The sequence below is a fragment of the Pantherophis guttatus genome, chromosome 8 (assembly GCF_059756535.1).
Source record: "Pantherophis guttatus breed Tessera chromosome 8, ASM5975653v1, whole genome shotgun sequence".
Taxonomy (NCBI): domain Eukaryota; kingdom Metazoa; phylum Chordata; class Lepidosauria; order Squamata; family Colubridae; genus Pantherophis; species Pantherophis guttatus.
The window spans coordinates 46,260,001-46,278,640 of NC_142070.1; the positions used below are offsets into that span (position 1 = coordinate 46,260,001).

The following is an 18,640-nucleotide window of genomic DNA, read 5'->3' on the forward strand; positions in this document are numbered from 1 at the left end:
TGATTCTAAGGCCACTGAATATATTTCAAAGCTCTTTTTCTATTTTTCTCTATTTTGTCAAGCTTCACTGAAAATTGTCTCAGTATTTTAATTCTTCTATATTCTGCTGCAGATTTTTCCTTTTCCATATTAATTCCTCAATGAGTATGGCACAGCTCATGGCAATTGTACATTTAAGCTATCTGAATGATGTTGTTTTTGTATGTATGAAGATAAATACAACCAAACCTTAAAACTACCACAGATGGAATTATAGTGTTTAATCTAACTCCTAGTGTACTAAATCAAACTACAGTCTTTAGAGGGCCAATATATCAAAAATCTTTTTTAAATGGACAATAATTCAGTTTAATGTTGTATCTTATTTCTACTTGGATATATTCTTACAGAAAATAAGTTTTACTAATCTGAAATATTTGTTAGCCACTAATGGTATTTAATGACCTTTATAAGAATGTTGTTCAATATATATAATTTTTCAGATAATGCCTTTATTATGAACATTGTTTACTATCAACTGGTAGAAATGTAATTTATCATGAAGACAGTAGGTCCATGAATCAGCTCATAAGCAATAGCTTTTGAGTTACTTCAGAATTAACCTTCCCAATCTATCTGAAGAATTTCCCTTAGAACTCTCTGTCTTTCCCCTGAGATTTGTATAGGAACTTCATTAGTAATAAATAACAAACAGATATCACATATAAATCTTCTTAAGTTCCTCAAGCTGAAAGGAGATCTTACAGTTGATGCAGTCTGAATAATTTCATTTTGGCACCTCTCTTTTGGATCAGAAACTATTATGAACTATGAGTCATGTCTGGAAATTGTACAGCTGTGATTGCTGTTGCAAATTAGAAATGTAACCAGAAAATATTATGAGGTCAAAGTTATTTCTCTTAACATTGCTTTCAAATAATTTTCCTTGTCTGGCTTTTGTAACTAATTATCTGTAGCAGATTAAATCAATCTGCTACAGTAAGATCACTTGGCATCCAAATATTCAACTGCTTTTTACAAAAAGAAATTATTTATCTTGAATAACTTCTTTTGGCAATTTTTCGTTAGCTAATATTGTCTGTATTTAATCCAGCAAGATTGCATTAGTCTAAGGAAATAAAGAGAAATTTAGAAATTTAAATTTAGAAATTTAGAGAAATTTAGAGGAAATAAAGAGAAACAGCTGCCAAAAAGGCCAGTGCTGTCCTAGGCTGCATCAACAGACTGATTCTGATCATGTGAAGTATTAGTACTGCTTTGTACTGTGCCATACTTGGAATACTTCATCCAGTTTTGGTCAGCATGATACAAAAAAGATGTTGAGACTCGAGAAAGAGTGCAGAGAAGAGCAACAAAGATGATCATGGGACTGGAGTCTAGACCGTATGATGGATGGTTATGGCAACTGGGAATGTCTAGTCTAATGAAGAGAAGGACTAGGGGTAAAAGTCTTCTAATTTTTGAGGGGCTATCACAGAGAGGAGGCGATCTAAAGCACCTGAGGGCAAGACAAGAAGGAAGCTTAAGAAAAAGAGATCCAATTTAGAATTAAGGAGAAATTCCTGTCAGTGAGAACAATAAATCTGTGGAATAGTTTGCCTATAGAAGTTGTGGATGCTTCATAACTAGATTTAAAAAAAAAAAAAAAAAAAGATTGGACAGCCATTTGTCCGAAATATAGGATTGAACTAGAAGACTTCCTAGGTTTATTCTGTATTCTATATTCTGTAAATAGTTAATTTGAAATAGTTGAATTCCAAACAGTAAATCAGTGCAGTTATTTAGCTACTGCAATCTATGTTTCATTTTATATTTGAAAAGTGAAAGAGATTCAAAGTCTACTTGCTAATGTTTTACTATTCCAGTAAATGTTCAAGAGATCCTATGCATGCAGCATCTTGTATGAGATTATGTATTGGTTAATATAGGCAAAAAAATAGACATATATTAGAAAAGTGTATATTTTGGTAGGAGAGTTGGGAAGACTTTCCCACTATGACTTAAAAAGGCATTTCACACCAACAGTATTCTGAAAGGATCATATAATATATATTTTTGTCATATTAAATTATATCTTTATAGTGGTCTACTTATTCATCCTTCAACCAACATTAGTATCTAAGCTATGGAAGAAGAAGCTATGGCTTTCCAGTTGTGAAAGATACCATTGATGAAGGATGTTGGCAGCTATAATTCAAAAATCTAGTTGGCTTCAAATTCCTCATCCTTGATTTAAATTACTGCAGTCAACTGACCTCTTGAGATCTGCCTGGAAATTCCTGTAACAGATGAAAGCTCAATGTCATTCCCAAGGAACAAAATTGAAGCTAATCAAATCAAGTCAGGAAAATAAATAACATAGGCAAAATACATTTATTTGAAAAGAAGTTTTTTTTCTTGAAAACCTTTCAAAATTGGCCAGTTCTTTTGAAATAAGTCAGTTTAGTGTAGTGGTATGATACTGGACTAAAACCTGGGAGATTATTAGTTGTCTCTTACCATGGAAGTCAGCTGGGTGACCATGGCCAAGTCATTCCTTCTCACCCAAACCTACCTCACAAAGTCATTGTCAAAAAGCAGGAGTTTAAAGCATTATATATAAGATGCTAAGTTGCACAAAACAAAGTTGAGATACAAATCTAGAACATAAATAAAAATCAGATTGATGTAATTGTTGCAAGTGCTGTTTTAGATACAGCACAAATACAGCTAAAAGCTTTATATGTGTACTAAAACAGGAGGGAGTGGGATGGCTCAGCAGTTAAAGACTGAGTTAAAAACCAAGTGTTGTACAATGGGGTAAACCCCCATTATTTCCCCAGCTCCTGCCTGCTTAGCAGTTTGAAAATATGCAAACATGTATATGGATAATGGTGTATTATGTAATTGCTTTTTATGTGTCAGTTATTTTTACATTGAATTGTACTTTAGAATATATTTGTTTTCTTATTTCAAAACTAAAATAAAGAATAAAATACATAATCTTTTGCAAAGATATTAAAACAAAACTTAATAAGAATGTCTGTGTTCATTAAATTAAGCATATTTTATATCTAAATGCTAAGTTCTTTTTCGTATGATACAGCAGAGAACCATGTATGATTTTACAAAGTTAGTAATGCTGAGCAAAGAATTTCAAGGAAACTTTGACTAATTACATAAAATGTTTATATCAACATCTATATGTTTGTTTAGCTGAGACATATTGTTCTTTTGAAAGATTATGGGATTCTGGCAAGAAGATCCATGGGAATCCACCATTTCCACCATGCCCAAGGAAATAGGGTGTACATACCTAAGCTGATACTTTATGAGAATATGATCTGTGTGAATAGTGCCATCTGGTGTCAGAATAAAACTAATACACAAGGTGAGGTATTAGTGTAATAATCATTTCATGCTTTTAAATTTATACTACTTCACTAAGAACCTTTATTGTAAGCAATATCACTGAGATGTACAGTGGTGTAAATGAAAAAAAGAGAAACCTTCACAGTATTTTGTTAACATGTTTCTTAGCTTCTTAGCTGAAAGAGTTAACAGAGGATCTAATTTATAGTTACATGATAAATTATTTTTCTCTTTCCTTTATATCTCTGTTAGAAGCAGCAGGCCTGCTTACAAACGTGAAACACCTCTGAGTGTACATATGCACATACATAAACACCTTAACAATTTAATAAAAATATATGTATTAACAAAACTTTGGAATAAACGTAATATTGATTAAGCTATATGACCAGTTAAACCACACAAAACCCTTTTTCTCTGCATACCAATTTCATGAGTTTTCAACATTATTTTACATATTTCATCTCTAAGTGTTAAATTTTATTACTATGTCTTTTTTCTGTGGAAAGGAAGAAAAGGCTTAGTGATTTATTTTACAGCTTCTAATGAATTACCAAGCAGGAGTGTAAATAATGCATGCTGAAAAGTTAGTAATTGGAAATGACAGTAATCACATTCCTTCATGTTCTGACTCATTTCATTTGCTTAAAAAATAATTCAGAACAAAATAGTTTTAGAGGGAAAGGACTGGAGAAAATTTATGCTTCTGTTTGGGACTTATCCTTATTTTTTTTCTCATTAGTGCATCATTCAGGCATTTAAATAGGGTTCACACATAGTTTAATCATGGTTTATTGTATGGCTTAGTTCATATATAATATTAAATTAAGCTCAAAGTACATTGTGATTTGGTACAACATATAAAATCCATTTAATTTTTAATGGAGATGTAACGTTTTTTGTGGATTAGCAGATGCAAAGTTTATATATATTGATTGATTGTGTGCCATTAAATTGATGTTAATTCTTAATGAACGCACAGATAAATTTGCTCCATGATGAGAAGCCTCTAATCTGATCTTTTAGGTCTTCCAATGGCACACCCATCAACACTGCGACTGATTGTCCTTCCACCTTGCTGCTGGTCATCCTATTATTTTCTTTCTTCCCAGCTTTTTCAGCATTAGAACATTCTCTAGAGATCTAAGTCTTTATGCAATGTGTCTGAAATAGAACAGTAATCCTCGATTTACAACAGTTCATTTAGTGATCTTTTAAAGTTACAATGGCACTGAAAAATTGACTTATGACAGTTTTTCACATTATGTCTGTTGCAGCATCATCTGATCAAAATTCAGATGCTTGGCAACTGACTCATATTTATGATGGTTGCAGTGTCCTGGGATTACGTGACTCCCTTTTGCGACCTTCACAAGCAAAGTCAATGGGGAAGCCAGATTCATTTAACAACCATATTATTAATTTAACAACTGCAGTGATTCACTTAACAACTGTGGCAAGAAAGTCATAAAATCGGGCAAAATTCACTTAACATTTGTCTCACTTAGCAACAGAGATGTTGGACACATTTGTGTCATAAATTGAGGACTACTTGTATAATTTTAACCTAGTCATTTGTGCTTGTAGTAAGAATTCATGTTGATTTATTAATGACCATTTGTTTGTATTCTGTACTGTTCGTGGTATTCTCTGGAGTTTTCTCCAACACTAAAGTTTAAAACATCAATATTCTTCCTATCCTGCTTTTCAAAGTCCAACTTTTGCTGTGCATATAAAAGTGTACCTTTGATAAACATTCCTCTTCTATACCTCTATAAAAATATAAGAATGTCTTGTCCTTTCACCCAATGAGTCCTTCCACAGTATTGGTATAAGAATCTAGCTATGCTACATTAATCTAGCTAATTAATGTAATTACATGAAAGTAATTTAGATACTTAAAAAAATGTAAGCAGCCTTGTCCACTAAGCAGAACTGGAAAAATGGCCAATAGCAAAGAAATTCATTTTTACTTTGCATACATTCCTGGGGAAAAAAATGCCTTCCAAATCTCTATTTACTATGGACATTTTCCTTGCAGAATTAAAAGTATCTATTTAAATTATACTAAATCTATAATATTCTGTAAAAAATATATACAGTTCAGTATATTTATCCTGATATAATCGGAGTGAATAAATTATCTTCTCCATATACCATAAACCTAAACCTAAACGTTTCCTCATTGGAAATCTTTTTTTTTAAATAAGTAAATTATTTGCTTTTATTATACATGTAGATTGATTATTAGTATGCATGGGGACAAAATTGTTGTTTTTAGGCTACCATAGAAGCTGCATGTATCCATGATACATGCATTTTTTAAAAACGGGCATCAGAATTTCATTTTAAGGTGAGGCGTTATAAGGCCATCCAGCTCTATAGTTAATCTGTGCAGTATGCAATAAAAGCAATAATTAAATTATTAAGAAAATCAATTAAAGAATTCCAACACTTGAAGAAAACTTGTATAATAAGATGGTTTGCTAAAATGTATGGCTTCTAGTCATGTTTGCTAGTTTTCTAAGTATAAATATATGGTACAAACTCCTTCTTAAATAAAGTTAGTGTAACAGAATTCAAATCAAACATCCACAGTTTTACAATTATTTAAGGCCACTTATATATTTGAATATGAAAACATTAACTGGCCTTTATAAAATCAACAAGGCTGGTATTCCACTCTGCCAGTGAACATATTTTCTATTTTAGAAGGAACAAAAAAAATACCACTGATTGGTACATATTACTGACTCGCGTATTAAATAAGATAGCACCACTCTTTTTTTAATTATTAAAGGTCTTTTAAGTTAAACTGAAAAGGGTATTCAGTGTAGAGAGCTACAAGATGGAAAGGTACAAAATCAAAGACTTGCCTGCAGGCATTAAGGGCCCTTGTTACTGCAGTTCTTTTTTTCTCTCATACAATTAGAATACTTGTCTGAGCTTGATAAGATTTCAGTGCATTTGGCATTTCTTTCTATTTTATATTTATATCCCATGACAGGACTTCTCTATTCAAGTGGAATGCACAAATTTAATTTGTTCACATCATTAGAGAAAGGAGTTACTTGGTGTCCCCTGTGATACAGTGTTATACATTAGAATTTTTCACCTTGTATGAGGTCATAATTGTTACAATAAGAAAGGACGTTTCTTGGATTGTTAGGTGGGGAAAGGAGTCAGTTCCAGGTGTGCTCTGTGGATGATTTTTCAACTGAAGATAGGAGAGAAGTGCAGACCCTAAAGGAACAGGTGAAATTATTTTATTAAAATTCAAATACAGAGATTATTACCTTCTGTGAAATGCCATTCCAGAATGTAATAAAGTAGACTTATTTTTAAGCCACACACAGTTCTTATCTTCTGAAAGATATTCAATATTGTCATAAAAATGCTGCAGTTTGTCTTACAGGACATTAAAAAAGAATTGTGTAGCAGTTTAAGATTCCCAAGATGGACTACTATTATCAATTTGTCCATGGCATATTTAACAGACCCCAGCACATTTATAACCTCTGAAGATGAAAGTGTTGTAGAATACCTGTTCTGTTCCGAGGTATAAATCATTCTCTCTTATAACCATTTTTAGTATTTCATTGTTTGATTTTAAGAAGATAAAAATTCTCCAAAAATTTCTCTTTTCTCAAGATCTTCTAGACTTTTTGTCCACCAGCTGCATTTACCTTTGATACAAAATGATGCTGTTAGATAAAAACAGATTCTCAACTGAAATTATACAACTGGATCAATTAGACAGCAATACATATTACTTCATAATGTAAGCCAGCACTTGGGACCCTTCTTGCTCATTCTGCTGACTGCCGATGACTTTATATTGTAGAAATCATAGGGGGAAAAGAACCAGTTCAAGCTCTAAATGATGCCAATTTATACCAGAAAAGTTGAAAGCTTCAGAGGAGAATCAACTATTTCCCTGCATCATAAATACAGACAGAAAGGAACAAGGCAATTTAAAATAATTTGTATGCACCATACAGAAACACAACTTTCACCTAAGAAATTGGATTTTTCAGGAGTAAAAGTTATTTGAGGGCTGGAAAGCTAACAAAATTCTGGGAGCTTCTATGTGTAATTTTTCTCCTTATATCTTTCTAACACTGGAAGCAATATATGAATCAACATGTGCTCATCTCACTTTAGTTGATAAAGTATGTCTTACTGTTTATTATTAATTTTTATTCTACTTCAATGGCCATTTTCAGTCATGTAAAACTATAATTTAAAATGTACTGCACAACTGTAAATATACAAAAAGGAACATTTGACAGTAAACCAAATGCCATCATTCAAGAAAGTAAACGAATCATCTTTCAAGTATTGATGGGTCATCATTTTTTGTGTCACAAAATTTTTTGTTATTACTGAAGGAATTTTGCTTCCCATGACCTTCCAAACTTGATTTCAATTTTTTCATTCAATTTTTTTGAGCCAGGGATTTTCATTTTGATGGCCTCCGTGATCTTCCTTCTCTGTTCATTAACTTCAAAGATTATGTTATTTTTCATGTTTTCCCAGGGAAGTTTGCAAGAAGCAGTTTATGTAATCTTTAGTGACTCTACTTTTCAGGTTACTTTGGTTTTTCAATGCATTGTGATATTCTAACTTGGTCTTTTTTGCCCTCCCCAGATTTCCACAATATACACTTTATTGTGGGGTGGCCTAGGGATCTGACAAATCTTCTGCCTTTTGGGTACTACTTTGTTGGCATTTTTGTACCACATCTTGATGCATTGTTATTAGACAAAATTGTACTTTGGATAACTTCTGATGCATGTATATACCACTGTGTATTTGTATGTGACACAGAGACTGTCACAATATATTATTGCTTGTTATTTTGGGTTTTGGCATTTTTATGTCAAATTGCTTTGAGGTATAGTTATCTTTCTTGAAGTATTCCTTTATGTTTTTATTTTACAGTGCCTTATCTTTCATTTTTATTTTGTCTGAACTTACTTTATTTCTTATTATAAAGGATGGGTATTTTTTCTGGGTGGTTTGACTCATAGTTAAGGTACTGATAAGTGTTTTTAGGCTATTTTTGGTGATTTATATGGAGTAGTTCGTTGATGAGGACATGCAGAAAAAGTGATCTAGTTTTTTTCTTATTATTATAAATGTTATTGCTGGATTTTCTTGATTTAAATATTGTAGAAACTCTTAAATATCTTGTTGATAATGGTCCAAAAGCATAAAATACCATCAGTATATTCTGGTACCTCTTTTACTTTTTTATGACTGTAACAAAAATATTTCTTTCAGAGTCAACCGTGAAGTAATACATAGCAATGATGATAATGGTGGACCCCTGGCCATGCCATCTATTTGCAATATTAATTGCCATAGTGAAAAACTTTGTTGTTTCTACAGTAAGTCTTAATTTTATAATGCACATCAGGTTCAGAGGATCAGATAGGCTGAAGTCATAGATTAAAAAATTATTTTTTGCAAATGGATCCAGAATCTGCCATCAGGAGTTTGAGAACAAGACTACCAGCGATTTAACCACTGGGATTCAGGTGTAAGGCTGACAAACTGGGAGTGGGGTTTCTCCTTAGTTCTAGGTTGCTTCTCTCCTTGATTAATTTCCATTCATTGTTTCTTGTTCTGCCTTCAGGTGCTTTGGAGAATAGGTTGATTCCCTCTTCTTTGTGAAAGCCCCTTCAATATTGGACCACTGCTATCATGTAACCCCTAGTCCTTCTTTTCATTAAATTAGACATAGCCAATTTCAGCAATCCTGAAGTGTTCTTATAATGGAACTTCTTCTAAACTGCAGTAATACACTGCTTACAAATGTAAGTGTACATGTACGAATACTAGAACTATGACTAACAGTAGTAAAAATATCAGCAGAGACACTCCTCAGTAATTCTGTATCAGTCACAAAAGTTAAGGAGAATGCCAACAGCTTCCACTGCAAGATCCCCCTCTCCTTCCACCTGCAAGGTACATCATTGTACATGTTCAAGGTACATCATCATCTTCCAGATTTCTTTGTATCAGTTCAAGAGTTATAAACAGATCTGGGAAAACATTTAGGTCTAGCCGCAAAGGTACTTTTTAAAAAGGCAACTGGACTTTCTGATTTTTCTTTGAAGACATTTCACTTCCCATCAGCTCTGAAGAAACTTTTTTTTTTTTTAATTTGATTTATATGCCGCCCTTCTCCGGAGACTCAGGGCGGCTTACAATGCGTTAAGCATCCAACTTCTTGGATGAAAAGCAAAATGTCTTCAAAGAAAAACTAGAAAGTCCAGTTGCCTCTTGAAAAAGCACCTTTGGGACAACCATGACCTGGATGAATGAGAATCTTCATAGACATTTAGATATAATCCAACTGATACCATGTCTCTGGTGATCCTCATCTGAAGGGCAAAATCTTCAGAGGTCTCATTCATTCAGGTCATCCCAGTTTGAAAATAAATAACAAATTCAAATGTTGCCATGATGTCTGATTGTCTTTTGACAACTGTACTAGAAGTCTACTGATCACTGCCACACAATTGGCTATTGCTCATGTTGCTGCCTCACCACACAATGTTTTCTGATTGAGAACTGGCATTCAGGCAACTCTGGTGTCTCTTTGTTTCAAAAGCTTCCACAATTTAGGTGATAATATTCCATTTAACATCTTTTTGTTCTCATTTTCTATACTTCAAAGAAATCTCCATTGTGTTTGCTAACATCTGACTTTCTCAAATTAATTCCTCAGCTCTTGCATTCACTCACTATATTATCTTTTGTTTCATGTTATTGTTGTTATTTTAATAAACTTCTAAACAGCACAGGTCCATACACATAAATGCAATACAAAAAGGGAGCAATGGAAGAAGAAGAAAAGTAAATTTTATTTATTTTATTTTTATTTTATATTGGATTTCTATACCGCCCTTCTCCCTAAGGACTCAGGGCGGTGTACAGCCAGATTAAAAAACATGCAGAACAAATATTAAAAACAATTAAAAGATATATAAATTTGGCCCAATTAAAACTCATTTACCAATTAAAAACGTTTAAAACATTTAAAAACAGTTAAAAATTTCATCTTAAGCCAGCCCGGCTTGTTTAAATAAATGGGTTTTAAGGGCGCGACGGAAGGCACTGAGGTCTTGGATTCTCCTTATCTCTGGGGGGAGCTGATTCCAGAGGGTAGGTGCCCCCACAGAGAAGGCTCTCCCCCTGGGGGTCACCAGCCTACATTGTCTGGCTGATGGCACCCCGAGGAGGCCCTCTCTGTGGGAGCGCACGTGGATGTATCAGAATACAATATTCCCTTGTCATATTTTACTTTCTAGGAGGCAATGGCCCTACCTAATAGACTAAGCTAGAATGTTTGCTCATATTTCCACTCTTAGAACAATGCAACATTGCAAAATTAAGCAAGATGTTTGATTAGAAGGAAAAAAACCCACAATGTATCATTATAGTGCACCGCAATTTCTTTGACACAATCTTAATTTAATATTTCTAGTTTCTAGACAGAATAAAGTAAAAATAATAATTTCTTAGCACTTATGTAAATTATCACATAAATGTAGATAATTTTATCTACAAACCTATGTCCTAGAATCATTCAGTGTTCATACTCTGAATGTATGATCTAGCAAGGCACTTTATAATGAGATAATTATAAGAAAGCTGTTGCTTGCCTAAATTCCTATTTACTTAGAAATCAGCAGGCTACCTCCAAAATTCAAATGTACATATCTCTGAACACATAATGTATGGTGAGGGATCAGAATCAAATCAAAGCTCTAAGACTCAGATCAAGAATGGCTAACTTTGCTGGTATGGTCTCTGAGTCTGTTTATCCACCAAGGTTTGAAACAGCACACTGGAAATAATCCAACCTTTCCCTCAATGGAATGAAATAGCTCTGCTGTGAAAAAGCAGTTTTATATAGAATTATATGAGCTGCTGATAGAAGGATATTTTTGCCAATATGCACATACAATATGGCTTTACATATTTTGCAGCTTTTATTCTTGGTAAAGCAGCGAATGAATAAAATATACATGAAAATTCAAAAGGTTTTCTAGTCATTTCTAGTCACGCAATAAACAAAAAAGCAAAAATGGAATATAGTACATATATATAGAATAAAAATATTTTATTTACAGTATTTTAACTAGTGCAGTCCTTAAAAGTGGTATACTGTAGCAGATCAAACTTCTCTGGTATAATGGGACAGAGAAGCAATCCCTTTCCCATCCACAGATGTTGGTAAACAATGTAAAGAAACTATTAAAGTTTCTGTAGGCAAATATGGTACTTGCTTTCCTTTAAAAGATCCTTATTAAGTCCTGTTGCATTCATATTTTATCCTTTATCCTCCTATCATTTACAATGATTTATTTATTTTATTGTTCTTTAAACATGTGTATGGCCTCCTTGAAAATAAGAGTTTTAACAGATTGATTAAAATGATTAATATATTAGGAGCCATAGGACAATAAAACAACTTTGCCTGGCATCAAAAGACAGCAATGTGGTCATTAGGAATTCTCCACTGGAAGGTTTCTTCAGAACTCAAAATATTCTTTGTAGAAATTTTCTACATAAATTTTCATGGACCAAAAATGAAATGAAGGAAAATTAACCTCCAATGTCTATACCTGATTCTTCAAATATGTGTATTGTTGGATCTATAGGAACGACTCTGAGGCCAGGCTGCTTAACACATTAACTTTATTAAACCAGTGCAGAACAAACACAACAAGAGGCTAGAGAACAGAATGGAACGCGCAGCCTGACAGCTGCTTAAATAGCGAGCTGTCAGACGGCGATAACCAATCAGGGACCAGGCAGTTCCCACTACTTCAGTTGCTGCGCGTCTCCACCAATCCGAGCCTGCTGACGACACAGCCGGCTCAAGGACGGTCGTACCGGCGAGGACTTAACACCCCTTTCCACCCGGAGCGAGCAGGCATAGTCTGCTAAGTAGGCTGGACGATGCCGGAGCCGCCCAGACCGCCTTAGTTCGGGTATGGGCAGAGCCGGAGGTGGAACTTCATTCTTTGAAGTCTCGGCGGGCTCAGTGATTACTATAGGTGGAATGCCAGTCCCCGCGGCCAGCTCAGGAGACTCTGGTAAGCTTTCCGACGAGGACGCCTTGGTTGGGAACGGGTGGTTTGCGACTGGCCGGTCAGGTTGCGCTCCCGGAGCCATTGTTGTACTCGGTGAACGCGGGGAATTTTGCAACAGTGGAGGGTCAGAAACATCGGCCCAGCGGCGTCTTAGTTGGTTAATGTGCTGCCGCCACACTCAGCCATCGGCCAGCTGGACTCTATAAGAATAGGGCCTGGTTAGTTGCACAATTTGCCCCGGAAGCCACCTGACTGTGGAGTTGAAATTAAGGGTGAAAACTAGGTTGCCCACAGCGAAGGAGCAAGCTTGACCGCAGCTCCTTGGGGTCGCCTCATGGGTATAGCTAGGATGCAGGCAATCCAGAGTGATCCAGAGTCGCCGTCCCATCAGAAGTTCGGCGGGACTGTGATTGGTAGAGGCAGTAGGAGTCGTGTGTTGTGCCAACAGGTATTGGTATACTTTCTGGTGCCAATTTGTGGGCCCTAAATGGCGTAACGCCTCTTTTGCAGACCTCACGGCCCTTTCTGCCAATCCATTCATCGCTGGATGAAAAGGTGCCGTACAGGCGTGGCGGATGCCTCACTTGGCAAGGAATAATTGAAAGGGTGCAGACATGAACTGCGGGCCGTTGTCAGTAACTATGGTGTCGGGCAACCCATGAGTTGCAAAGAGACCCTCTAAGACCCTGGTGACAGCTTCCGTGGTGGTGGAGGACATGATCGTAAGGTCCACTCATTTAGAATAGGTGTCGACCGTGATTAGGAATGTGCAGCCGTAGAAGGGGCCCGCGAGGTCCAGGTGTAATCTCACCCATGGGCCTCTGGGTGTGTCCCACTCCTGAACGGGGGCTGCAGGGGGAGCGGACCGTGACTGCTGACATTGGGGACAACGGGCCACCCACCCCTCTATATCCTGATCGATGCCCGGCCACCAAATATAGCTTCTGCCCAGGCCTTTCATACACACGATGCCCGGGTGGGCATCATGGAGGCAGGCCAACACACGAGACCTAAGTGTGGGGGGAACAACCACCCTTAGAGACACCGTGACAGCACGGACAACTCATGTCGTCTGCACAGATAAGGCAAAACTTCGGCTGCAGGGTGAGTTGGAGGCCAACCCCTGCAGACCCAATCTATGACAAGGGCCAAAATGGAGTCGGTAGCTGACTGGGACCGAATATCGGCCGCAGTCACTAAGGGAGACAACTCGTCCACCAGGAGGACGACGTCGCCGCGGCTGGGTCCTGGACTGCCAAGGGAAGGGGACAGCGGCTGAGGGCATCAGCATGCCCGATAGCCTTTCCCGGTTTATATTGCAGCTCGTATGAATAGGCTGCCAAAAACTCAACCCACCGAGACATGCGCGGTGAGAGGATAGGAGGAGTTTGATGGTCCGCCGCAAGCAAACCCAATAAGGGTTTATGGTCGGTAACCAGATAGAAGAACCGACCGTAGACATAATCATGGAATCTCTTGATTCCCGCGACGGCCGCCAAGGCTTCCCGATCAATCTGACTATAATTTCGTTCCGCAGCTGACAAGGTGCAGGAATAGTAGGCAATAGGGGCTTCCACCCCGTTGGGCAACACGTGACTCAAGACGGCGCCTACCCCATAGGGGGAAACGTCACAGGTCAGGGAGAGGGGCAAACAGGCATCATACTAAACCAGGATGGCATCGGACGTGAGAACGTCCTTAATGGCTTTGAAAGAGGCAGCCGCCCTTCGATCCCAACGCCAGGAAGTTTTAGTGTCTAAGAGCCAATGGAGAGGCTCGGCTAGCGAAGCCTTGTGCGGTAAAAACACCACATAAAAATTAAGCAGACCAAGAAAGGCCTGCAATTCGGCCCGATTGGTGGGCACAGGGGCATCTTTAATAGTGGCCGGGGCGGGGCGGATTCCGGCGGAATCAATCAGGAAACCCAGAAATTCCATTTGGGGAACCGCCATCCGACATTTATCGGTCCTAAGCTTCAGCCCAGCCTGCCTGAAATGTGTGAGGACAGCTCTAATCTTAGTGATGAGGTCCAACTGATCTGTGGCCGCGATCAGGATGTCATCGAAATAAGGCACAACACCTTGTATCCCATGGAGCAGCCGCTCCATCAGATTCTGAAAGATTCCTGGGGCGACACTGACCCCGAATTGCAGGCGGGTGCATTTGAACGCCCCCCTGTGGGTCACGATTGTCTGGGCCAGGGCAGTGGCCTCGTCCATGGGAAGCTGCTGATAAGCTTGAGCGAGGTCCAGCTTCGCGAAGACCCTACCCTGTCCCAGCGAGTGAAGCAAGCGTTGAACCACAGGGACGGGGGAATGGTTAGCCTGCAGCGCCCTATTAAGGTTTGCCTTGTAATCGGCGCAGATCCTAATAGATCCGTCAGCCTTTAGGGGAATCACTATGGGGGTCTCCCATTTAGAGTGCTCTATAGGTTGAAGAATCCCCTGTGAAATTAACTTGTCTAATTCCCAGTCCACCCTGGCCCGCAGTGCAAGTGGCACCCTTCGAGGCTTCAGCCGCCTAGGAGCCACCTGGGGGTCCAGATTGAAAGAAATGGGGAGCCCTGTATATTTACCGAGCTGGCCATCGAACACATCAGCAAACTTGCGAATCAGCTCAGCGGAAATGTCAGAACTAGTGATATGGACTCCGGACACGCCCAGATGTAAGGCAGCAAACCAGTCTAACCCCAGCAAGCTGGGAAGACGGTCCCTGACGACAATCAGTGGCAGGCGACCTGAAAAAGAGCCATAAACAACATGGAAAGAACCACAGCCTAACGTGGGGATATGCTTCCCCGATAGTCCTTGAGTTTAATAGAACAGGCTTCCAGGCACTGCGGAGAGAAAGAGGAGTAAAGCCTTGAGGGTGGACCATGCAATTAGGGAATGGGAGGAGCCCGTTATCGAGTTCCATGCGACACGGCAAACCCTCCAGCTGGACAGTGAGGAAGATCTTGCTGGCCGCCCCAGGCAAGGAAGCATGGCTGATGTCCACAGCGTCGACCTCCGCATCCCGATATTCATCCACATGATTCCCCCGGCGCTCGAACCGTTTGGCCTTCAGGCGCTTGGGAGTAGGCTTCCCCATGTCATCAGGGAGCGGGTAGGCTGCTCGGCAGACCCTGGAGAGGTGACTGTGTTTTCCACACCGGCGGCAGACGGCAGACTTGAAACAGCACTCCGCCTGGCTATGCTGGCCGCCGCAACCCAGGCATCTGTTCTGGGGAGGTTTGACAGCGGTAGGCACACGTTGCTTCTGGCTGGACTTAAGGCGGCACACCCCCCCCTCCCTGGCTCAGAAACATCTTCCACATCTGACTCCTCATGATGTACGGACTGAGGAGGAGCAGACGAAACTCCCCCATCTCCAACTTGCGCCCATTGAATTTCAGCAGGCGACTGGGCAGACATCTCTGATGCTCTGGCTTCGTCCAGGGCAATAGGGAGGGTTAAATCAGAGTGTGCTAACAGCCTCCGCTGTAACTTTAAATCACGAACAGCACAGACCAGCTGATCCAGGAGCATGTCGTCAAATTCCCGAAATTCACAGTGCAGTGCCACTGTGCGCAGGGAAGCCATATACTCATTGACAGACTCCCCTGCCTTCTGAGACCGCTGGTAAAAAGCATGGTGCTGGGCTATTTTAGAGGGAGAAGGGGCATAGTGCGGTTTTAATTTGCCCAATAGTGTCTCCCAGGGCACGGTAAAAACCGGTTGCGGGGCAGCCAGAGCCCTGGCTGTGGCGAAGATTTCACGCCTGCAGGAGCTTAGGAAGTACCCTCTTTTCCTGGCAGGGGACAGATCAGCCAGATCATTAGTGTGTAAGAAACATTCAAACCATTCTAGGTAATTGTCCCACGTCTCTGCAGCCGGCTCGAATGGCGAGAATGTCAGGAGAGTGACCACCATTACGAATTGCGATTACTGCGTAGGCGTGCCTCCACTCAGGCAATTTTCTCCGCTAGCTGCTGCCTCAGGCCGATCTCACCTTCGTCGCCAGGTGTTGGATCTATAGGGAAGACTCTGAGGCCAGGCTGCTTAACACATTAACTTTATTAAACCAGTGCAGAACAAACACAACAAGAGGCTAGAGAACAGAACGGAACGCGCAGCCTGACAGCTGCTTAAATAGTGAGCTGTCAGATGGCGATAACCAATGACCAGGCAGTTCCCGCTATTTCAGTTGCTGCGCGTCTCCACCAATCCGAGCCTGCTGATGACACAGCCGGCTCGAGGACGGTCGTACCAGCGAGGACTTAACATGTGTATATATGCCTATATCTATATCTTAGCAGATAAGACAATAGTGATATAATCCCTTTGTTAAGCCATTTAAAATTAGATTCTTTCAACTTCCGGTTGAGGCGTGAATTGAGGCAACATGAGGAAGGAGAGCTCCGTATCCTGTGTCAAATTTCCAGTGTTACGGTGCCCATTACGGGAAAAATTGGTCTTGGGTAGACCGGTAGAGAGAGGGTGACTTCGGCGGAGCTGGTAAGGAGAGGTGCAGTCTCCCGCCGTGCCAAGAAGAACCCTTATTCCGAACACGGAAGAAGACTGCCGGCATGGCCGAACCAGAGATCTAACTGCCCCAAGTGCTAAATTGGGAAGCAAAAGAGTGAGCACGGGGTGAAGATTGGCGGTGCGAGCAGGAGATTAAACGTTAGAAAAAGTGCTACAGATAATAACTGCGAGGAGTTGACAACTAAGAGTCCGGTGGAGCAGCGGAAGGAAAGGGAGACTCAGAAAGGTGCAGACGGCAAACAGCGAGGAGAGCGAAGTGATGCAGCGAAATCTGTCCTGCTGGATACAATACGGAGGAATAGAAAAGGACATTTGAAAGAGCGTGTGATTTGAAATTGGGAGAAGAGAAGTGATTTAGAGCAGGACGTTGGTTTTCCTTTTAATAAAACTGCACTGCATGGATGGAGAAGGACAATATAGGCAACAATAAAGAAGGACAAGAGCAAAAGTTGCAGGATTAAAATCGCCATTTTGGATAGTCAGGGTGAAAGTCTTTGAACTCTGTTTTTGGCTTCTGCTTTCCTCTGACCTTATAAAGAAGACTCTATCTCATTTGGATTTATAACAGTTGGTGTTGGAGAGTTACCAGAGGAGGACAAGTGTTAATTACAGTGGAATATTGCATTGATTAATCCTTGAAAAAAAAAATCCTTTGTATTTTTTCTTATATTTATCTTATATATCTTATTTTATATATAATAACTATTTATATTCATTAATTTACATACTAGTTACTACTATTTAATAACTGTTTAATAATTTATCTGTTTATCTATTTAACTATTTAATATTTATAATAATTATAAATTAGTATTAAATATATATTAATAGCTATTTATAAGACAATCAATTTAAACTTTAATCAATTTATATATATAATTGCTTAGTACTGTTTATATGCTATAATATTTGGTCTGTTGCCTTCTTATATATGTTTTGATTAAGATTTTATCAATATTAAGCTAGTTAGAAAATTAATTAATTAATCTGTCTAGAGATAATATACTATAGTACAAGTTAGTATAATCCTAAAGTATTTATTGCATTTATAACATTTTATACTATTTATAGTGTATTTAATAGGACAAAGACTTTTATTATACAGTTCGTGTGAGAATCAATTAGAGGGATATACAATAATACCCTAGTTAAAATACAATTTGTAAGTCATAGATTGAGTTTTCATATTTAAATAATAGAATATATTTAGACCTATTCAAGAATATTAGAAATAGTAGTTCACAAAACTGAGGTAGAAGCGAATGCTGATTTGGGAAAGAATAGACAGAATCCAAGAAAATCAGTACAAAATTTTGAAGGAAATGACATCCACCACAGTAACCACAGTAAAAACAGGAAAGAAGGTCACTTCAACACCAATTGGATTAACAGCTTCCCCAGAAACACAAAAGACCTTAGAAGGAATGTTTTCGACTGATAAACAAACTTCCACCATGAGTATGCAGACTATCCAGGCTACATTAGCGACAATACAAGAGACTATGTTAGATAAAGTATCTAAAAGATACTTACATTATAATTCAAGCTAAAAAAATATGAATGGCAAATTTGGAAACAGATCTCTTTTTAGTCCTGATATCAGATGTAAAATCTTTCCATACAGTTAATACAGATTTTTTTTCCCATTTT

General features: G+C 38.6%; 1 protein-coding gene and 1 long non-coding RNA gene across 4 annotated transcripts in view; one reads left to right on the plus strand and one right to left on the minus strand.

Annotated features, from left to right (window-relative positions):
• The window catches only part of TENM3 (teneurin transmembrane protein 3), a 1,586,501-nt gene that overhangs the window by 775,803 nt on the left and 792,058 nt on the right, over window positions 1–18,640 (minus strand). The window lies entirely within an intron of this gene.
• On the plus strand, window positions 6,503–9,102 carry LOC148112617 (uncharacterized). The gene is made up of 2 exons (XR_015729256.1): window positions 6,503–6,606; window positions 8,638–9,102. It is a non-coding gene; the product is annotated as an uncharacterized LOC148112617 (long non-coding RNA).